Raw genomic sequence first — 25,032 nt, 5'->3', positions numbered from 1 at the left:
CAGATCTAAATCTCATTGAAAATGACGTCATGGATCATGTCAAAGGATCTATCACCAAACTAGGAGAAGAAGATGCTCAAGAAGTTGCAAAGTATATGAAAGGGGAAATTAGGGCTTAAAGGATTCTCATTTAATCCATCAAGGATCCCCTCATCTCATATGTATATAAACATGAAACTTCAAAAGACATCTATAACAAATGAAAGAACTCTTCAAGTTGAAGATGTCTAGGGAAGATAGAATAGCCTCGTACTTTATGAGGATATGTGAGATCCAGTATCAATTACAAGATCTCGGAGAAGTTATGTCTATAGTGATATGTGAGATTTGGGCTCAACTACAAGTGCGATTGTGCAAATGTTAGAAGCATAGGGAATGGGAGTGTGCACATTTGTGGGTGGGTCAGCTTCACAGGCCAACGCCCCAAGTGACACGTCCCTTGAGAATTCCAATTATTGGGAGGTATATATAGATTGAGAACCGTGTGGGTGGATGGACACACCACAACTCCAACTGCATAACCAATACATAATCGGTGCGGTCGCACTCTAAGGGACCTAGTTATGACATGGTCCGGAAGAAGTGAACAAAGGAGAGCAAGGAGATGCGACCACAGTGTGGGTTCAACAACTGACTATGGAAACACGTTTAGGGAACAATGCAAAGTGGGAGGACAACATGTACTGTATAGCAGGTGGGTAGTGATGAATGGGTAGTGCGTTGGGGAGTGTTGACATGGCAGCGATATCGGAAAAGGGTAGCAGCAATGACAACGACAACAGGGTGAGGAACGCAGCGTGTTGCGTTCGAGTGAGGCCATACACTTAGTGTCCAAGAAAAGTTGGAATTAGATTTTAAATGATTTCTCGTGAGAGGCGGATCCATCAAGTAGAGTTTGAAAAAACATCCTTCAAAGATAGAGGGTGTTAGGGCTTCGAGCCAGGAGGGCCCAAGAGAGTCGAAAACCGATCCCATAGTACGTGTGTGCCTTGATGTGTGATGTGCACCCGCGTTCGGTTAAAGACGATTTAGGTGGAACGTTTGGTCAAATGCAAATAGGAAGAGAGACGTTCAGTTATGTCCAACCCCATGGTCAGTTAAAGGTGACTCGGTCGATTATGTGTGATGGGTGGGAAATCACATGTAGTGGGTGCAGCGATGGGTGGGTACCCACTCGATGTTCGATGTAGATGAGCAACTGTGTGGAGGTGACCGTGTTGTAAATCCTCTCTGTGGAAAAAGGCGATCCCTCTAGCCCAATGAGTGGGACTACCAACCTACATGACAATCTACTAGACACTTTCCTAAATTACAATCGAAATAAGAGACGAGGAAGATGGCCTACCTCGTTTTGATGCTATAACATTCTCCTTTGTTGAGGACTTCGAATCACTTGCATCTCGAGATCAGTCCTACTACTCATAGCATTTGAATGCATGTACAAGAGATCAAAGACACAACAAAGCATACAAGTACAAGTACACGATCGAAGGTAACCTACTTAAGAGATCAAAGAGAATTAAGATAAATGATGCATCGATACAAACATTTATGGAAAGTGAACGAATAGTTGTATATATTAATATAATAAAGGAGGAAGCATACAACCAAGCCTTAATGTTAATAAGCTCTCCCTGAGTGAATGTCCAAGTCCAAGTTCAAGCTCTCCAAGCAATCCTTCTCCCTAAAGCATGAAGGCATAACAAGGAGTGATGGCTTAGATGATTTACAATCTTTTGCAAGGACGAGAACAAACACCATCAGGAGACCTGGAAATCAATAACGCATATACATATACATATATGATATCAAAACTTGAATCCATGGTATGGACGTAGCAATCCAGATAGAAAGGACTTACGAAAAAAGAACCACGGCATGGGGGTAGCCATCCGAATGGAAATGATCATTTGTAAACCTAAGATCATAGGTATGGACACAGCCACCCGATATAGAAGGATAATCATAAATGTAAAGTCACACGGTACCATCCGTATAGAAGAAACATGTGTACAATAATGAAAAATACATAACTCCATGTAGCCTGAGTCATATCACACAAGACACAGGGTCTTTCTTTCCATCCCAAACTGATCAAAGTACAAACTCTAACATGTGAATGAATATGTCGCAGTCAAACATGCTAGAAAACCATCTAATTACTGGCCAATGATGTGGACCGTTAACAATTTAGCCTCTTCGAGATAGATCTTTAACTGTGTTATTCCTTCAACTAGGCTATTTTCTTTATACGTACTAATTCCTTCTCTTGACTCTTGTTTATGATCACAAGTCTATCTATCTCTTTTAATGCATCCATTAAATCATCAAAAATATATGATTCACTTGCAAATTGATCTTTGGAGGCCATGAACAATTTGTATTCTTTGTTAGAGTCTCACTCATCAACCTCATCATGAGGGTCTCCTCACGAGTGAAACTCCTTTTGACATTTTTCTTGGAGACATTATTTCATTTTTATTTCTTATCATGATTTTCTTTATAAGGACATTTAACAACATAGTGACCTACTATTCCACAAACAAAACATTTAAAGGGATGTTTACCTTTGAATTTACCTATCCCCACTTGCAATTTCCTCACAAAGTTCACCTCTTCTTCATTTGAAATATAGTTGGCTTCATCTGTTTCTTGCTTCTATTTCTCTTTACTTGTGCTCTTGAACGGAGTTTCTCTAATTTCTGATTACTCCCTTTTGTCCTCATTTCATAGGGAGTCAAAAATCCCATGAAGTCTTTCTAGAGTAAGTTGACTGGGTCCTTCATTTCCTCAATAGCAGAAACTTTTGCATCAAACTTTGGAATTAGTGATCTCAATATCTTTTCGATAATAGTAGAATCCTCTATCTTGTCCCGGAGCTCTTTCGTAGTGTTAACAAATTCATCTACTCTAAGAAAAAAAATTACAATGCTTTCATCATAATGCATTTTAAGGGACTCATACTCAGTTATATATGATTGAAGTTTGGTGTCTTGTACCTTAGTATCACCTTCATAGATATGGACAAGCTTATATCATATGAATTTTACAGTGTTGAGCTTCATGACTTTCATGAATTCAGATTCTTCTCATCCTCAAAGGATAGTATTTACTACTTTTTCATTTTTCTCCTGCTACTTTCCTACATTCTTTGTGGGAATGGAATGTATCTTCAACAATTTCCCAAACATCATCTCCTAGTGACTGCAAAAATGATCTCATTCTAACCTTCCAAAATAGGAAGTTAGTTCCATTAAACATGGGTGGATTGGCACACGAAATTTCATCCCCACTCCTCATAGTGTTGGATCTCCCTTCAAAGGATCAAGCTTCTTGCGAGGTTCCTACTTTGATACCAATTGTTAGAAAATATTGAGAAGGGGGGTGAATGAGTATTTTATAACAATATTTTTTGGGCATATACTATTAGTAAACCATGGTATTGGCTCATGATATTATAACAAAGACTATAATCTCCATGGTAAAGAGGGGCGAACCTTTGTGATTAAAAATATTGTTGTGTGAATGGAGGCTTTTGTGAGAAGAGTTATTGAGAGATCTCTCTTCCAAACCCATCACATTAAACATTTAAATTTCCAATGTGTTTCACGAACCAACTTATGTAGTTCATTTTCAAGAGGATAAGATGAAGAGAATGTGATCTAATGAGCGGAATAAAAAGGGCAAAGAATTTCTACAAGCTCAAAGATTAGGGCTTACTATATTTTTTATTATTTTATTGTGTTCTAACTTTGACCTAACCATTTATTTATTTATTTCCAAAGGGCTATATGTGATGGATCCAAAAGACAAATCTCTAAATTTTTTATTTTTTTTTAATTTATATATGTTTAACGAGTATATTGTTATTTTTTTAATTAATACTAATAAAATGATTTTAAAAGAAGTTATAATTTAGTTATTTTTTATAATTGTTTTAATCTTGAAAGTAAGATGTATCATGAAGCAAGTATCTTTACTAGCTATTTAATTTATATAGTTGTCCGTCTTTACTAGCACAACCATATAAATTAAATGGCTAGTAAACATGGATATGCAACAATTCATGAGAAACATTTGATTTAACATTATTATTAAAAATATTAGAAATATTTCAGGGAGGTTAAATGTCTATCACTTAATAATTATTGATAATTAGAAAAAAATGGAAGGTTTATTATGAAATAGACACATTTATCAATGTAACTAAAAGCCATGTTAAGTGAGGATCTATAAAGGTTTACACCTTGAAAATTTTGATTTTTCTTGGTTCTTGATAAATTAAGATGATTATAGAATGATTTAATTGTTAATTATAAATATAATTTTAATTTAATGTTTTAATTTATTATTTTTATTTGTATATTTTTGTAATTTGAGACACTCAAATTTTTTTTATTAATAATTATAATTATTAATTATTTTATTTTAATAATAACAATAATAATATTTTCTATTTTTTATTTAAGTTAAAATACTAAACTACAGATTACTACTTGAAAAATCTTGCTACAAAATTTTTGAATGTAAATTGGGTTATGATTTTTTTTAGACATGGTATTGATAAACCATAATATTGACCCATAATATAATTACATTGTTACATATACTTCAAACATATTTAAATATATGTTTAATCATAGTTAAATTTTATGATTTAAAGCATGAGTGATTGTTTTATGGAGGGGGAAAGAGAGGGAGTGACAAGGGATAGATGAAGATGGAATGAGGGAGAGAGGAGATGAGGAAAGAGAGCGAAAATGAGAGGATAAAGATAGGGAAAGAAGGGGAAGAGAGAGATAGGGAGACATATATATGGAGGGGGGAGAGAGGGAGGGAGATAGTGAGAGCTTTGGAGGGTGAAGAGAGAGTGTGTGTATGATGGGGGTAGAGACAAAGGGAGGTGGGAGAGAAGGGGAGGGAGAGGAAGGAAAAGAGAGAGGATTTGAGAGAGAGGAGAGAGAGGGGGAGAGAGAGATGGAGTTGGAAGGGGAAGAAATACATAGAGAGAGAAAGGTGGAGAGGGAGTGGCAAGGGAGAGAGAGAGAGAGAGAGAGAGAGAGAGCATGGCATATGTTTAGGGGTTTGAGATAGAGAGACAAATAAGGAGAGATGGAGGGAGGTATAAATATAGATGAGAGGGGCAGAGAGGAAAGAAGAGAAAGATAGAGAAAGTTAGGGAGAGGAAGATGGAGTGAGACAGGGGAAGAGAGAGAAGGAGAGGAGGAGGGAGATAGACACAGAATGGAAGGTGGAGAGAGAGGGAAGAAGAAAGAGTCTCATAGAGACGAATAAAGACATAAAAGTTAGATCTAGAAAGTCACGAATATTCTAGATTTTCACTAAAATAGATGTATTGATTTCAATGTAGTTTTTGATTTGTAATCCTACTTGATCACATGCATTATATGCATTGATTTAAGTGTAGATGTTTATTTTCACTGAAATGGATGTATTTGATTTCAATGTCATTGTGATTTCTAATCCTATTTAATCCTATTTAAGACAAGATCTACAAAGGAAGCAGTATAACCCTAAATAGAAGGAGTCTATAAAGAAGGTTTGGGACCATCATCAAAAAAATAAGACTAAGTTGAAGAGATCTACTAATCAAGGTCCTTAGCATTAAAGACATCACCAAGAAGTCATTATTGATATTCATCAAAGGATCCAAAGAGATCTCCCTTCATCAAGGAGAAGTTCTCTAATCTTTATATCATTATCAACATTGGGAAAGCAACAAGGAGAAAGGAGCATCCTCTCAAGTAAGTATATGACCTTATCTGAATCTATAAAAATGTATTTTTGAAAGGAAAGCAACAAATTGGTTGGGGCTTTGAACTATATTGGATGGAAGAAAAGGACAGATCTAAATCTCATTGAAAATGACGTCATGGATCATGTCAAAGGATCTATCACCAAACTAGGAGAAGAAGATGCTCAAGAAGTTGCAAAGTATATGAAATTGGAAATTAGGGCTTAAAGGATTCTCATTTAATCCATCAAGGATCCCCTCATCTCATATGTATATAAACATGAAACTTCAAAAGCCATCTATAACAAAGGAAAGAACTCTTCAAGTTGAAGATGTCTAGGGAAGATTTAATAGCCTCGTACTTTATGAGGATATGTGAGATCCAGTATCAATTACAAGATCTCAGAGAAGTCATGTCTATAGTGATATGTGAGATTTGGGCTCAACTACAAGTGCGATTGTGCAAATGTTAGAAGCATAGGGAATGGGAGTGTGCACATTTGTGGGTGGGTCAGCTTCACAGGCCAACGCCCCAAGTGACACGTCCCTTGAGAATTCCAATTATTGGGAGGCATATATAGATTGAGAACTGTGTGGGTGGATGGATACACCACAACTCCAACTGCATAACCAATACATAATCGGTGCGGTCGCACTCTAAGGGACCTAGTTATGACATGGTCCCGAAGAAGTGAACAAAGGAGAGCAAGGAGATGCGACCACAGTGTGGGTTCAACAACTGACTATGGAAACACGTTTAGGGAACAATGCAAAGTGGGAGGACAACGTGCATTGTATAGCAGGTGGGTAGTGATGAATGGGTAGTGCGTTGGGGAGTGCTGACATGGCAGCGATATCGGAAAAGGGTAGCAGCAATGACAACGACAACAGGGTGAGGAACGCAGCATGTTGCGTTCGAGTGAGGCCATACACTTAGTGTCCAAGAAAAGTTGGAATTAGATTTTAAATGATTTCTCGTGAGAGGCGGATCCATCAAGTAGAGTTTGAAAAAACATCCTTCAAAGATAGAGGGTGTTAGGGCTTCGAGCCAGGAGGGCCCAAGAGAGTCGAAAACCGATCCCATAGTACGTGTGTGCCTTGATGTGTGACGTGCACCGGCGTTCGGTTAAAGACGATTTAGGTGGAACGTTTGGTCAAATGCAAATAGGAAGAGAGACGTTCAGTTATGTCCAACCCCATGGTCAGTTAAAGGTGACTCGGTCGATTATGTGTGATGGGTGGGAAATCACATGTAGTGGGTGCAGCGGTGGTTGGGTACCCACTCGATGTTCGATGTAGATGAGCAACTGTGTGGAGGTGAACGTGTTGTAAATCCTCTCTGTGGACAAAGGCGATCCCTCTAGCCCAATGAGTGGGACTACCAACCTACATGACAATCTACTAGACACTTTCCTAAATTACAATCGAAATAAGAGACGAGGAAGATGGCCTACCTCGTTTTGATGCTATAACGTTCTCCTTTGTTGAGGACTTCGAATCACTTGCATCTCGAGATCAGTCCTACTACTCATAGCATTTGAATGCATGTAAAAGAGATCAAAGACACAACAAAGCATACAAGTACAAGTACACGATCGAAGGTAACCTACTTAAGAGATCAAAGAGAATTAAGATAAATGATGCATCGATACAAACATTTATGGAAAGTGAACGAATAGTTGTATATATTAATATAATAAAGGAGGAAGCATACAACCAAGCCTTAATGTTAATAAGCTCTCCCTGAGTGAATGTCCAAGTCCAAGTTCAAGCTCTCCAAGCACTCCTTCTCCCTAAAGCATGAAGGCATAACAAGGAGTGATGGCTTAGATGATTTACGATCTTTTGCAAGGACGAGAACAAACACCATCAGGAGACCTGGAAATCAATAACGCATATACATATACATATATGATATCAAAACTTGAATCCATGGTATGGACGTAGCAATCTAGATAGAAAGGACTTACGAAAAAAGAACCACGGCATGGGGGTAGCCATCCGAATGGAAATGATCATTTGTAAACCTAAGATCCTAGGTATGGACACAGCCACCCGATATAGAAGGATAATCATAAATGTAAAGTCACACGGTACCATCCGTATAGAAGAAACATGTGTACAATAATGAAAAATACATAACTCCACGTAGCCTGAGTCATATCACACAAGACACAGGGTCTTTCTTTCCATCCCAAACCGATCAAAGTACAAACTCTAACATGCGAATGAATATGTCGCAGTCAAACATGCTAGAAAACCATCTAATTACTGGCCAATGATGCGGACCGTTAACAATTTAGCCTCTTTGAGATAAATCTTTAACTGTGTTATTCCTTCAACTAGGCTATTTTCTTTATACATACTAATTCCTTCTCTTGACTCTTGTTTATGGTCACGAGTCTATCTATCTCTTTTAATGCATCCATTAAATCATCAAAAATATATGATTCACTTGCAAATTGATCTTTGGAGGCCACGAACAATTTGTATTCTTTGTTAGAGTCTCACTCATCAACCTCATCATGAGGGTCTCCTCACGAGTATAAAAACTTGTCTTCCTAGTGAAACTCCTTTTGACATTTTTCTTGGAGACATTATTTCATTTTTATTTCTTATCACGATTTTCTTTATAAGGACATTTAACAACATAGTGACCTACTATTCCACAAACAAAACATTTGAAGGGATGTTTACCTTTGAATTTACCTATCCCCACTTGCAATTTCCTCACAAAGTTCACCTCTTCTTCATTTGAAATATAGTTGGCTTCATCTGTTTCTTGCTTCTATTTATCTTTACTTGTGCTCTTGAACGGAGTTTCTCTAATTTCTGATTACTCCCTTTTGTCCTCATTTCATAGGGAGTCAAAAATCCCATGAAGTCTTTCTAGAGTAAGTTGACTGGGTCCTTCATTTCCTCAATAGCAGAAACTTTTGCATCAAACTTTGGAATTAGTGATCTCAATATCTTTTCGATAATAGTAGAATCCTCTATCTTGTCCCGGAGCTCTTTCGTAGTGTTAACAAATTCATCTACTCTAAGAAAAAAAATTACAATGCTTTCATCATAATGCATTTTAAGGGACTCATACTCAATTATATATGATTGAAGTTTGGTGTCTTGTACCTTAGTATCACCTTCATAGATATGGACAAGCTTATATCATATGACTTTTACAGTGTTGAGCTTCATGACTTTCATGAATTCAGATTCTTCTCATCCTCAAAGGATAGTATTTACTACTTTTTCATTTTTCTCCTGCTACTTTCCTACATTCTTTGTGGGAATGGAATGTGTCTTCAACAATTTCCCAAACATCATCTCCTAGTGACTGCAAAAATGATCTCATTCTAACCTTCCAAAATAAGAAGTTAGTTCCATTAAACATGGGTGGATTGGCACACGAAATTTCATCCCCACTCCTCATAGTGTTGGATCTCCCTTCAAAGGATCAAGCTTCTTGCGAGGTTCCTACTTTGATACCAATTGTTAGAAAATATTGAGAAGGGGGGTGAATGAGTATTTTATAACAATAATTTTTGGGCATATACTATTAGTAAACCATGGTATTGGCTCATGATAGTATAACAAAGACTATAATCTCCATGGTAAAGAGGGGCGAACCTTTGTGATTAAAAATATTGTTGTGTGAATGGAGGCTTTTGTGAGAAGAGTTATTGAGAGATCTCTCTTCCAAACCCATCACATTAAACATTTAAATTTCCAATGTGTTTCACGAACCAACTTATGTAGTTCATTTTCAAGAGGATATGATGAAGAGAATGCGATCTAATGAGCGGAATAAAAAGGGCAAAGAATTTCTACAAGCTCAAAGATTAGGGCTTACTATATTTTATTTTATTTTATTGTGTTCTAACTTTGACCTAACCATTTATTTATTTATTTCCAAAGGGCTATATGTGATGGATCCAAAAGACAAATCTCTAAATTTTTTTTTTTTTTTTTAATGTGTATATGTTTAACGAGTATATTGTTATTTTTTTAATTAATACTAATAAAATGATTTTAAAAGAAGTTATAATTTAGTTATTTTTTATAATTATTTTAATCTTGAAAGTAAGATGTATCATGAAGCAAGTATCTTTACTAGCTATTTAATTTATATAGTTGTCCGTCTTTACTAGCACAACCATATAAATTAAATGGCTAGTGAACATGGATATGCAACAATTCATGAGAAACATTTGATTTAACATTATTATTAAAAATATTAGAAATATTTCAGGGAGGTTAAATGTCTATCACTTAATAATTATTGATAATTAGAAAAAAAAATGGAAGGTTTATTATGAAATAGACACATTTATCAATGTAACTAAAATCCATGTTAAGTGAGGATCTATAAAGGTTTACACCTTGAAAATTTTGATTTTTCTTGGTTCTTGATAAATTAAGATGATTATAGAATGATTTAATTGTTAATTATAAATATAATTTTAATTTAATGTTTTAATTTATTATTTTTATTTGTATATTTTTGTAATTTGAGACACTTAAATTTTTTTTATTAATAATTATAATTATTAATTATTTTATTTTAATAATAACAATAATAATATTTTCTATTTTTTATTTAAGTTAAAATACTAAACTACAGATTACTACTTGAAAAATCTTGCTACAAAATTTTTGAATGTAAATTGGGTTATGATTTTTTTTAGACATGGTATTGATAAACCATAATATTGACCCATAATATAATTACATTGTTACATATACTTCAAATATATTTAAATATATGTTTAATCATAGTTAAATTTTATGATTTAAAGCATGAGTGATTGTTTTATGGAGGGGGAAAGAGAGGGAGTGACAAGGGATAGATGAAGATGGAATGAGGGAGAGAGGAGATGAGGGAAGAGAGAGAAAATGAGAGGATAAAGATAGGGAAAGAAGGGGAAGAGAGAGATAGGGAGACATATATATGGAGGGGGGAGAGAGGGGGAGAGAGAGAATGAGAGAGGGAGGGAGATAGTGAGAGCGTTGGAGGGTGAAGAGAGAGTGTGTGTATGATGGGGGTAGAGACAAAGGGAGGTGGGAGAGAAGGGGAGGGAGAGGAAGGAAAAGAGAGAGGATTTGAGAGAGAGGAGAGAGAGGGGGAGAGAGAGATGGAGTTGGAAGGGGAAGAAATACATAGAGAGAGAAAGGTGGAGAGGGAGTGGCAAGGGGGAGAGAGAGAGAGAGAGAGCATGGCATATGTTTAGGGGTTTGAGATAGAGAGACAAATAAGGAGAGATGGAGGGAGGTATAAATATAGATGACAGGGGGAGAGAGGAAAGAAGAGAAAGATAGAGAAAGTTAGGGAGAGGAAGATGGAGTGAGAGAGGGGAGAGAGGAAGGGGAAGAGAGAGAAGGAGAGGAGGAGGGAGATAGACACAGAATGGAAGGTGGAGAGAGAGGGAAGAAGAAAGAGTCTCATAGAGACAAATAAAGACATAAAAGTTAGATCTAGAAAGTCACGAATATTCTAGATTTTCACTAAAATAGATGTATTGATTTCAATGTAGTTTTTGATTTCTAATCCTACTTGATCACATGCATTATATGCATTGATTTGAGTGTAGATGTCAATTTCTAATCATATTTAATACTTTACACAAGATGCATTGATTTCAGGGTAGATGTTGATTTCTACTCATACTTGAATGCTTGCATTATATGCATTGGTTTTAGTGTAGATATTGATTTATAATTATATTTGATTGAGTGCACTAGATGCATTGGTTTCAGTTTAGATGTTGATTTCTAATCCTATTTGATTGTTTGCACTAGATGCATTGATTTTAGTGTATATGTTGATTTCTGATTTGATGCAACAAGATGTATGATGTACATTAATTTCAAAGTAATTAGATTAATAGTGTGCATTGATTTCAGTGTAAGCACATCTCTACCTCCTCCATCTATATCTCTATCTCCCATTGTCTCTCTTTTTCTATCTCCCCTAAACATACAAACACTCTCTCCATATATATCTATTTCTCTCCCTCCCTCTCTCTCCCCTTAGGAAAACTCGTGTGTAAGGCGTCCCTTTTACAACAGACACATTGCGGACGTTTCCCTAACGTTTAATAGCTGAGGTATGAATAGAACAACCTTACCTTATCTTCTACTCTTTTTGTACTCATTTCGATGTTGGATCTTTTGCTAAGGATTTTGATGAGAAAGCTACCAATTTGATTGCCCGGAGTTTTTTTATTTTTATAAAAAACGTAAGTATAAATTTAAAATCGTGGTATTATTATTTGAACTTTTTCCGTTCGCCGTTTTGGAATTGTAATTTTAAATTTATAACTTAGAATAAATAGTGACCCCCCAGATTATTCGGTGTTATGATTGCACTTTCTTCGGCGTAAGTCGGTGAGTCGGTGGCTATCATTTTCGATGAGGCGTATCATTCTTCGCAGTTTGTATTTTGGGTGCGTCTGTAATCAATTATTCTGGATTTTTTCCTACTGATAAAATTTGAGATTATTTAAATTGATTTTTTAATTATATATATAGATTTAATACTTTGAAAAACCTTTAAAGATATTTAGATTGTGTAAAAATTATCCCTCAAACTCGTATTCATTAAATTCCTACCAAAAAAACTACTTTTAGAACTTCCAAAACTTTTTCAAGAATTCGATTTTTCTTTTACCAATGATCGATCCATTAATGTGACTGCCAGTTAGATTTTCCCAGCGCATTAACAGATAGATATCACTGGTTGAATTTTGTACTTAGCTACTGCACGGTGCATTAATGGATAGAAGCTTGGAAAATATTGATAGCTGTCTTTTTTGAATGGATGGCAGGTGCGTGCCTTTGAAGGCACAATGAGCTGTCCAGTGTTAATAGGTGCGTGTGACTCACGAGAGAATCTACCGTTGAAGAGGTACGTATTGTTTAGCGGAGTGGGCGTAGTTTATTTGTTCCCGAATTTATTCAGAATTTGACATGATGTGTTGGAGTTGTGAACTCTTTACCAATTTCAGTGATTTTTTTAGGATCTTGAAATTATATATGCCTCAAAAAAAATATTTGAAACAATAAAATATTATAACTTATCTAGATTTATTTTACCAATAAAAAACTCTAAAACATAAAATATCACATTTTAATCAGAACCTTCTTTTGGGTTTTCAAAAAAATTATTTTAAACAATAAAATATTATAACTTATCTAGATTTATTTTACCAATAAAAAACTCTAAAACATAAAACATCACATTTTAATCAGAATCAAATGCATAAAACATCACATTTTAATCAGAACCATTCTTTTGGGTTTTCAAATGTATTTGACTAAAAATAAAAATTTTCATAATATCAAAAGTGACGAGTAAAGGGAAAATCTGTGAAATTGACAAACAATAATTTAAATTCATAATTTTTAATGGCTGGTTTACAGATTTTTACAAGTTACAACTTAGAGGAGGACCCGTACTGTTCAAAGTTGTTTCTATAATCGATCATAATACTTTGTATTTTTATTAACCATACCTGTTTCACTAAACAGTTACATAGTACAGTGGTGGTCACTATCCTGAGAGGTGGTTTCATAACTGAGATTCATTCCTTTCCTATGCTGATACTTTTCCTAATCTCAAGAGATGAATATAATGAATATTAAGATAGCTGTATCAAAGAAAGTTGTTGAGGCCAATTCCACTAATAAATTCATTGTTTTTATCTTTTTCCTCTATAAGGTTTTAATGTTAACATCTTTTATTAGGTTGCGATTTGAAAATTAAAAAGTATTTGAAGCCAATTTCAATAATAAATTCGCTGCTATTTTCTTTCGCCCGTATATGATTTTAATGTTAATATGTTTTATTATGTAGGGATTTGAAAATCAATAAATGTTTGCGATGGTGAAATATAAAGAAGCGGTGGTCCAATCTCATTAAATCTAGTTTAATTAATGTAGTGGTGGTCCAATCTCACTAAATCTAGTACGATTTGAAGCGGTAATTCTTTTTCCTTCCCATTCAAAATCTAAACCAATAGGGAGTATTCGTCCACTTTTACTCAACTTAACTAGCCGTAAAAAATACACGGTTTTGGATGTCCTATATCTGATGTTCAACTAAATAGCCCCGTCCACGTAGATGGCACAATTTTACATATAACCAACCAGAGAAGAGAAAAGTTTGATACTCAGTAATTAACCGGTAAAATCACATATATTACAAACAAGTAATGATCGTCAATTTTTTACTTCACAGCTAAGCTACCTAACTTTGAATTTCTACACCTGGTCCCCACTTCCGTGGATGGATGTGCCAACCTGGGAAAATGATTCTTTGCTTTTTCACACTGTCAACAAGTCGGCGCGTTCTCGCTACGCGATGTTCTGTCAAGGGATGTTTGAGAAGGGGTTTAAGCTTTAATTTTTTAAGGTAAATCTAAAAATAATCATAATATCATTTGAAATCATTGAATTGACCGTCTAGAGTTGGGAAAAGGGTTCAAACTGTGTTAGAATTGCTATTTAAAATTAACTAATAATTTGTTTTTTTTGATGACGACAAGCCTTATCATGCTTTAAGATTAACTTTGGTTTACCAAATCTAGGACGAGAAGTTAATTAAAATTTTAGTGTTAAATATTATAGGATATTTTGTTAAATTTCTGAAAAAACAAATTTTTGAAATAAGAGAAGGGAATATTAAATTGGAGAGGTTAAATTTTCATTATATATGAATGTATTGAAAGTAAAATTAATAGTTTATTTAAAATAAGTTAATTATTATCTAGATAGGAGTTTCCATAATTCAGATTTAATTATTAATAAATAATAGATGGATGGTAGGTATTTAAAATTTACATGATACTTACAAAATATTTATGCTTATGGGCATGTCTATTTTGGAATGGGGCGTCCATAATTTTAATTTAATTATCAATAATTATTAGTTAGATGGTATGGTTTTAATCTCTATAAAATATTCTAGAATATTCTTAGTATACACAAATCAAGCACTAAGCTTTAATTTCAAAGTAGTTATGTCTATTTTTTCTCTTTTAATTAAATTTATTAATTAAAAAAATCTCATATCAACAGTGCCATATGAAATGAATTACGGGTTTTGGGGCTTATGGTATTCATAAGCCATGGTGTTGACCCATGGTATTATAACAAAGTCTATCTACATATTAAGAATCACCATGATAAAGTAGGGGTGAATCTCCATAGTTAAGAATATTTTTATATGTTTTTTTTAAATTGAAGCCCTGAGAATAATGCATAAGGTTTAATGTATAGGATGAATTATTATTTCCGTTTGTGACTATAAGCAATTACACTCTTAAAATATGTAAATTTAAACAACACTATATCATCATTAGATTGAATTATAATCAATATAATTAATGTTATTGATTAAATTTAGTGTTCATGAGACTTTCTCAAATTACATCCCCTCCAATCAGATTGAAAATTAAAAATAGACCTCATATGGTTACAAATAAGTCATGAATTGATTTTTATTCATTTCCAGTGACTTTTAATATTCATATTCATGTTATTGGTTGTTTTCTCCAATCTTTTATGAGTTACATTGTTTTATTTTTCATACAATGGTCATATTACACATTGTTATCACAATTTTAGTCAATAATTTTTAAAGCGTTGACAGTTTCAGTGTGAGCGCCGATTTGTAATAAATATGGTTAAAACACCGACAGACAGAAAATCAATGTTATTGTAAGTTCGGAAAATTAAGTTGCGTTATTGTATCTTCAGCACTCGTGCATGTGTCAATAACTGCTTAAGCTGCTCAAAACTAGCCTCACACTCTTCTGACCATTCGAACTTCTTACCTTCCATTTGCAATGATGATAGGATAAGCAATCTGTGAGAAGTTCCTCATGAACCTCCCATAATAGTCTGCCAACCCCATGGAATATCTCACCTCATCCACATTCTTAGGAGCTACCCACTCCATGACGGCTCTTATCTTTTCAAGATCTACTGCAATGCTCTCCTTGGAGACAACATGTCCCAAGTAGTGTACCCCAGTCTCAAAGAAACTACAATTGTTGAGCTTAGCATACAACTGATGCTCTCTCAACAACCTCAACACTGCGGCTAAATGTTTGGCATGCTCTTCCTCATTTTTATAATACACCACTATATCATCAATGAACACAATAACAAACTTATCCAAATAGGGACACAATACATTATTCATCAAACACATGAATCTAGTTGGAGCATTAGTTAAGCCAAATGGAACAACAACAAAATCATAATGCCCATACCTAGTCCTGAACGTGGTCTTGTAAATGTCCTCCTCTTTAATGTGTACCTAATGATATCTGGATCTCAAGTCGATCTTAGAGAACAATGTTGCTCCATTCAGTTGATTGAACAAGTCATCAATCCTCGGCAACGGATGCCTGTTCTTGATGGTCACTATGTTCAACTGCCTGTAGTCAATGCATAATCTCAGAGTACCATCTTTCTTCTTCACAAACAATACCATTGCACCCCAAGGTGATACAATTGGCCTAATGTATCCCTTGTCCAACATTTCCTTCAACTGTAGCTTTAACTCAACCAACTCGGGTGTGCTCATCCTGTAAGGTACTTTTGATGCCGGCGCTGCCCCTAGCACTAACTCAATAGAAAATTCTACCTCCCTGTGAGGTGGCAACTTTGAAATGTCCTAAGGAAATACATCTTTGAACTGTTGTAAAGCTAGGTACCTGCTCAACACATATGCATCCTCAACTTCCTTACCCTTATCACTAGAAATGTGCATTGCAAACACCCTTTCCTGCAACTACGCTTTTCTTGCATGACTGTCACCATCCTAACTGATGTGGCTTTCTTCTTTCCCCGTAAGACTCTTGGTCCTCCATTGTCATCAACACACTCAATGGCTTTGTCGTAACATTCTAAATTTGTTCTATGAAGATACAACCAATCCATGCCCAACAACATATTGTATGATCCCAACGGCAATACATTCAAATGTGTTGTTGTAGGCATACCATTCAAATCAAATGCACAAGCTATTACCCAATAATGAACTCGCTTCTTCGTACCTGTAGCCAACTACAATAACCAAGGTTATGTAGGCAATTCCTTACTCAAACCACACTTATCCACTAAGTCAGGACTAACATAGCTATAATTAGATCCAGGGTCAATCAAAATAGAAATAACTTGATCACAAAGCTTACTGTCTATCTCAATGATAGACGCCTGATGCTTTGCCTGTTGTTTATCCAATGTTGCATAAATACGGGGAATACTCTAACCAACATCTTCAACAGTTTGTGCCTCCTACACACTGTATATCTGAGGTATACCACCCCAATTCTGTGGACAATGTCTCATGTGATGATCTTTGCCACAATTCCAACACTCTATAGGCTTCTAACTTGTCTCCTTGTTCTATTCTCCTGACTGAAATCCTTGTCCTCTATCTGATGTATTGAACTTCTTAGGTGGTGCAACATTCTCCTTGTTACCTATGCCTTGTGGTCGTACTTGCTTCTTCTCCCATTTTCCTTTGATTTTTTGCATTACCTCTCCAGTCTGGCTTAGTCTCGATTTTGCTCTTCGATTGTTCATAGCAATGCTTTAGTTTTCAAATAGCCTCCTCCAATGATCTAGGCTCGTCAAACTCAATCATATCTTTGAATGAAACCGGTAACCCACTAACGAATCTCTAAATCTTAGCCTTCTCCTCCTTGAGGTAAGGCACATACCTCAGTAACTCCAAGAATCTGCTAGTGTACTCATCATCCGTCATGGATCCCATCTTTAGCTCATAGAATTATTTCACCCTGTCATCAAAGTATCTTTCCGAAAAATACTTCTTCTTTAATAGCCACTCAAACTCACTCCATGTCAATTATTCCTCATTTATACCTTTGACATTATTCACATCTTCCCACCAAATGTCTGCTTTTCCTTTAAGACTGAATGTAGCCACTCTACCTTTCATGTTCTCTGAAGAGTCATGCAATCTGAAGAACTTCTTCATGCCTAGAAACCATGCCTCTGCATCTTGCGATTTATTTACCTCTCCATAAAAAGTAGGTGGATTTTCTTTCTTAAACTCATCTGGAAAATACCCCTTATCACTCCTCCTATAAGGGTGATAACGATATCAATCATCATGCTTGTCGGAACCAGAACTAGAACGGTACCTGTGACTATCCCTTCTCCTATCCAGAGTGTCCAACAATATTCCATCTATGATTGTGTCATCTCTATCTGATCTATGACCACCATGCGATCAACTACCATATGCCCCATTAGTTCTATCCTCCTGCTCATGGCTGATCCAAAGTGGTCCCTATCACTGCAAATCTGACAAGCTCTGAAGTATGATTGCATTTACCTCTGCTAACTTTTCCTGTGCCTGTATGATTCTGTCATTATCTTCCTTACAACTCCTTATTTCTTCCTTTAAGCTTCTCAATGTAACTACCAAATCAGAAGGGTTCCCAACACCATACTGCTCTTCGGATTCATAAGGAGAGTCTTTGTAGTCAACCATCTTGCTAGCCATTTGATATTTCTTCTTGCAAGGTGTATCATGTCAGCTAAACCAAATCACAATAAACCAACGTACCTTAGTATAGCTTAGGGAGGATACCTTGTCTACAAGATCAACAAATTAGCATGATACATGTATAACATAATCATGACAACATATAGAAACATAAAACATAAGCATATGACCATGCAACCGTCATTCTAGCTAGGGTCCAGTCATCAATGCATGACCTCAACAACAACACACACCACGACCTCATGCATGAAAACCACCATCATTACGTCACTATACACTTGACCACATGCAAACATGAACATGCATAAGTGATGCATAACCATCCACACATATGCATAAACACATATGACCAAGCATGAATGAACAATATTTGAAATCAAACCTACAAGAATGATACATGCAACCAAGCATACAAGAATGTAACCAAACATGCAAGAATGTAACCAAGCATACTACAACGATACATGTAAGTGACATAAATCGACATGTAACCAATCATACACTCACAACGATGCATTCCACAATAACAACTTCAAATTTCACATGACGACATCACTACAACCATGAACAACATCATGCAAATGCAACAAGCACATGGAATGAAAGGGTGAGAGACACACATGCAATTGACATGCATGGATGACCAACACATAGCCCATCCAATCCGAGGGGTGAACCATGCTATGATACCACTATGTAACACCCTCCTCCCACATATACCCAAGCAACTGGCCAGACGGGGTAAATATGCGACGAGATGCCACTATGATATGATTTGACCTCCTAAGTCACGTTAAGGAAGTGGAATCTATGTAAACAAACCATACAAACATTAATCATCAGTTATAGGACCCTTAAGAACCAACCCAATACTTTAGACAACATGCCTTTGGGTCCCACTGATATTTTGGACAAATAAGCCTGAGTCGCTCCCATGCTGTAGGCATGAAGGTGACCAAAAATCCAAAGTCGCTCTCACAGGCTTGCTTGCCAACGACCAGAGACCAAAACTATCAGTGATATGCCAGTGACTCCGGGATTTGAGCGACTTTTTGGGGCCCAAAGCCTAGGGCATTTCCCAGAATTGAACCATCTCTTCAAATTAGTAAAATAACATGGAAATGATAATATTAAAGCAAATACTTGTTTAAGACCTTGACTAGACCCCTAATAGCCATGAAAGGAATTTCGCCAAACATATTGCAAATTTGTAATCTATAGGTGTAATTAACAGTTGTGAGCATAAGGGTCTCATACTTAGCTGAGAATCACTAAGAACCGTTGATGCCTCAATACATCAACTTCCATTCCATCCATTAGGTCATAGATACATTGATCATTCAGTTACAAGTAAAAAAATGATGAAATCCATACATGGATACTGTTATAAAACACATACATAACTAGCATAATAGCAGTAGAAATACTCATAAAAATACAACCATATAGACCACATATAATCCATCAAAATGCTCATAGAAATACAAGGAAAAATAACCTTTCATTAATGATGCAAATCCAAACCTAGGATGGGACTTCCACGTTCCACTTGACCGTAGAATGGTTGACCCAAATCTCTCTTCATCCATTCACCCTTGTGCCATATTCCAAGCATGCATGTGGGATCTCATAGAACAAATCAATCAAAACTCATCCAGGGCTTCCAAAGGCCATCCACCTCAACCCATCAAACAGTGATTCCACCACCCTATCGGACATCACTAAAACCATCATCAGATTGGTCTCCATCCAAGCCTTCCAGGGCTCCCAGAGCGTTTATTCCAACCAAGGCTTCTAGGACTAGTAACTCAACCCACAACTTATATAGGGCTTCCAGAGCGTTTGTCCAACCAAGGCTTCCAGGACTAGTAACTCAACCCACCAAGCGCTTCCAGAGCATTTTTCCAACCAAAGCATCTAGGACTAGTAACTCAACCCAAGATGTTATAGGGCTTCCAGGGACTAATAAATCAACGCAAGCTAAGGAAACATGAGAACCAACCAAACAACAACAATGAAAATAAACCCACAATCAACATGGCTATCCAAAAAATGACAAGGCTAAGAAATCCACTGTCAATATCGACCATCCTCCATGATCCAAGATGGATATTAAACCCTCTAAACCTCTAATTCTTCAAATATCGAAAAACCCTATCGCATGGAAAAACAGTGAAAGAATGGCGGAAAACCCAAGTTAAAGTGAAAGCGGAGAAACACAGCCTTAATGCCCCAGAGTCGTTGGATCTACGGGATCAACGGACGAGATTGAATTGCATCGGAGAAAGCCAAGTAGTATAAACGGGCCTTAGCCTTATGAGAAATGCGATAGTGATACAAGCGAAACAACGTGAACCATTGATCAAGCGCGCATATCAACGGTCCAAATCAACTACCAATATCGCATGGAACCAAAGGGAGGACTTAACACAGGCGAACTCGAAGGAGTTATGAAATAAAATAGTGAAGGGTTGAGTTCTGTGGTAAGTGGTATTTTGGGCGGGCTTCAGGCGGTAAGCAGTATTGGAGAGGCTTCGCCCAATTCTATACACCGACCGACACGTGGCACACCGCAGGAGAGAGAAAATCGCTTTTTCGGGCGGGTAATCTCCATGCAAGTGGGTCGCCCGAAATGATCGTCAGCCGTTGGATTGAAGGTCGCAGATCAACGTCAGAGATTGCATTGCAACAATATATGGGAATGGACCATGGCCCGTGGCATTGCGAAGGGCCGATATGTGATACGCCGATATCGGCGATCGGCGAGTGGAATGGAAACAATACAAAGACCCGCGATATGCGACATGCGATAGACCTGGACCCGATAAGGATTATAGGTTAGATTTAAATATATTTGAAGTCTAGTTTTTGCGGATTTCTTTGTATTTCCCCGTGTATTGATGTTTGACCCATAGCCGATGTGACTTGCGATTGCGATCAAGGCAGACCCAACGGGGTTTATAGGTGTGGCTGTATAAAATTTGAAGTCCGCTAATAAGCATTTTTCCTATGTATTTCTGTGTATTTCTCTGTGTAAATAGAGAAGCGATTCTTTGGGGATTTTCACCCGCGCTGGTCCTTTCCATTTGAAAACAGGTGGCCACCATACCTTAGAGCGTTTCACAATGATTGTTTAACGCTCAATAGGGATTTGAACGGATAGCAGCTGGGAGCCAGAGAGCCCAAAAAGGAATGCAAACTAACAGTGCCGATAAGCTTAAAAGCAATTCAATGGCAACAAAGAAGGAGACAGTTGAAGACAGTCACAGAACGACAGTCAATCAGTCAGATTGAGGTAGATTGAATAAAGGAACAAGACAAAGGGAGAGTTTGTGCACTCTTTTAGACTTGAGGTTTTCGAGCAGATCCCTCTTTGATGTCACTGTTGGTTGAGACTCTGTTTTGAGCTCACCCTTGTAATAATCTGTTCTTAAAGACTTAATATAGAGGTCGACACTGAAAGCTAGACCAGGAGACGTAGCCAAGAAGTCTGGTGAACTCCTTGATTATTTGTTGTGTTGATGTGTGTGTCTGTTATGTTTTCTAACTGCTCATTGTCTATATTATTCACAATCTTTTCGATCTATTGCACTAAGTAATATAGGCATTCCTGCACATGAGTCTGTAATACCTTAATATTGATTTAAGATCTCATTTTCAGATCAAGTGGTATCAGAGCATTTGGTTTTGTTAAGGTTAGACAAGCTTGTGTTGGATTTTGAATGCTAACTAGATTAAAGCTCAGACTAGGAGAAGGAGAACTTGTTGAGGCTAACCCAGAGATTGGAAGAGTCTATTCTCAGAGGAAAATGGCAGAAGAAAGTCCATTTGGATTAGAATCTTAGTTCATGGAAAGTTTTATGGCCATACGAGCCATGGTGGAAGAGATGTATCTGGAATTTAAGAAGGGTCGAGGTGAAAGCACTTCAACACCTAAACCAGACAAAGGAGCAGAGGAACCTTTTCTAGTTGCCTCTCTAGAAGGCAAAGGAAAAGGAGGAATGCCTCCTCCACCATCTCCTCCATCATCACCTTCGTCATCCTCATCATCTTCTAGCTCTTCTAAGAAGAAGAAGAAAACTTCCTTAATCAAATTAGATGTGAAGTTTGATTTGCCAATTTATGATGGAGAACTCAATGCAGAAAAGCTAGATAATTGGATAAGACAAATTGATGTATATTGTAGGGTACAAAACGTTGATTTAGAAAGTAAGAAGATTCAGCTGGCTAGCCTTCGACTTGGAGGAACTTCACTAGTATGGTGCGAAGGCAAGAAACAAGATGATCTGCAAAAACATGGTAAAATCATTTCTACCTGGAATGAATTCGTTTCTGCTATCAAAAAGAAATTCTATCCTTTAGCTTACATGCAGCAATCAATGATGAGTTGGCAAACTCTTCGACAGTTGAAGGGTCAAAGTGTACAAAGTTATACTCAGGAATTCAGAAAGAGAGCTTTAACTCTAGGTATATCATTAGATTCACCTGAGACTTTATTGAAGTATATAGGTGGTCTTCATATCTATTTAAAGAATACTATCCTCATGTTTAATCCCACTAGCTTAGATGATGCATTAGTTCAAGCCACACATCTAGAAGCTAGAGGTAAGAATGTAAACCCAAAGGTTGGGGGAACATCTAAATATTATGTAAGCAAGAGTAAGGAAAAGAGGAAACTGAAATGGAAGGAGAGGAAAGCAAACACTGTACAGAAGGATAAACCTTCATGCACTCATTGCAAGAAAGAAGGACACGATGAGGCACACTGCTGGATTTTTCATCTAGAACGGAGACCTAAGAAGTTCAGTGGAAGGAAGAAAAAGAATGCTGCAACTATTCAATAGGACTTGGAATCAGATTCAGGCGATGAAACAACAGTTACAACCACAGGTATTAAAGGTAAATATTCTGAAGCATCCACAAGTAATTTTGCACAATCTCTTTATAATGAAAGTAATGAGAGGGAAAGGAATAAGCTTTTTCGTATTAGAGTGATTTCCAAGCATAAAAAGATTGATACTTTATTTGATAGTGGATCACAAGTAAATTTGATTTCTGAAACAATTGTAAAGAAGTTGGGATTACAAATAAAACCTCACGAGAAGCCATATCCATTAGGTTGGGTGTGTGATAAAACAAAGCTACAAGTAACGAGACAATGTAAAATTAGGTTTGCTATTGGATCAACATTTGTAGATGAGGTTGAGTTAGATATAGTTCCATTGGATATATGTGGTATTGTTTTGGGAAGTCCATACTTGTATGATAGGAAATCTATTTTCTATAGAGCTAAAAATAAGTATCAACTCACTAAAGATGGAATGGAATATATTGTAAGAGCTCATAAACTCAAAGGTAACTATTCTCTCATAAATTCAGGACAGATGAAAAGAATTGTGAATTCAAGTAAGCAGTTTTTACTAATGGTTGTAAAGGCAAAGGATCCTGAAAAATCCAATGCATTTGAAGGCTGTGATTCTAAACAGAAAGTTGATTTAGTTAAAGTTGTTTCAGAGTATGATGTTCTATTTCAAGAACCAAAAGGTCTGCCACCCAAGCGAGAAATAGTACATGATATTTATTTGCAGCAAGATGCTCCATTACCTAACATTGGAATGTATAGGTTGTCAGCTTTAGAGAATGCAGAGATAAAGAAGCAGGTACAGGAGTTGCTCGATAAAGGGTTTATACGACCAAGCACATCACCATGTGGATCTCCAATCATGCTGGTGAGAAAGAAAGATGGTTTGTGGAGAATGTTCATTGATTATAGAGCACTAAATAAAATAACGGTCAAGAATCGTTATCCTCTTCCTCGTATTTATGATTTATTAGATCAATTGAAAGAAGTAGTTTACTTTTCTAAGTTTTGCAAAGTGGTTATCATCATGTGAGAGTTGCAGAACAGGATGCATGGAAGACTGCTTTCAAGACAAAGCAAGGACTTTATGAATGGTTGGTTATGCCCTTTGGCTTAACTAATGCTTCTGCTACATTTATGAGAGTTATGAATGATGTACTCAGACCATTTATTGATGATTTTGTAATTGTTTATTTAGATGACATTCTTGTTTTTAGTAAGACATGGGAAGACCATGTAAATCATGTGAAGCAGACTTTAGATGTTTTAAAAAGAGAAGATCACTATGTCAAAATGTCAAAATGTGAATTTGGCATAACATCTTTAAATTATTTGGATTATATTGTAGGGGGTGGTGAATTGAAGATAGATCCCTCTAAGGTTGAAGTCATTATAAACTGGCCTAAACCCAAATCTGCTACAAAGGTTAGGAGTTTCCTAGGGGTAGCAAAATACTGGAGAAAGTTTATTGCTAACTTCTCATTGATTGTAGCTCCATTACATGCTTTAACAGGATTGAAACATGTGTTTCAGTAGGGAGGCAAACAACAGAAAGCCTTCAACACCTTAAAGGAGAAAATTAGTATAGCACCAGTACTAGCACTGCCAGATCTTCAACATCCATTTGAGATTGAGACAGATGCCAGTGACTATGCCATGGGAGCAGTGTTGATGCAACACGGAAAACCCATATGTTATCATTATGAGACATTTACTTCTGCAGTAGTTAATTATCCCACATATGATAAGGAATTCAATGCATTAGTACAAAGTGTGCAAAAGTGGAAACATTACCTAATGGGTAAAGAAACGATCATACATACAGATCATCAACCACTTCAATATTTGCACTCACAAACTAAATTGCAACAA

This window comes from Pinus tabuliformis, chromosome 4_2, assembly GCF_031772625.1.
Source record: "Pinus tabuliformis cultivar Carrire ecotype Pingquan chromosome 4_2, CPIR1, whole genome shotgun sequence".
NCBI classification, from domain to species: Eukaryota; Viridiplantae; Streptophyta; class Pinopsida; order Pinales; family Pinaceae; genus Pinus; species Pinus tabuliformis.
Note: the sequence above shows the minus strand (reverse complement) of the source record.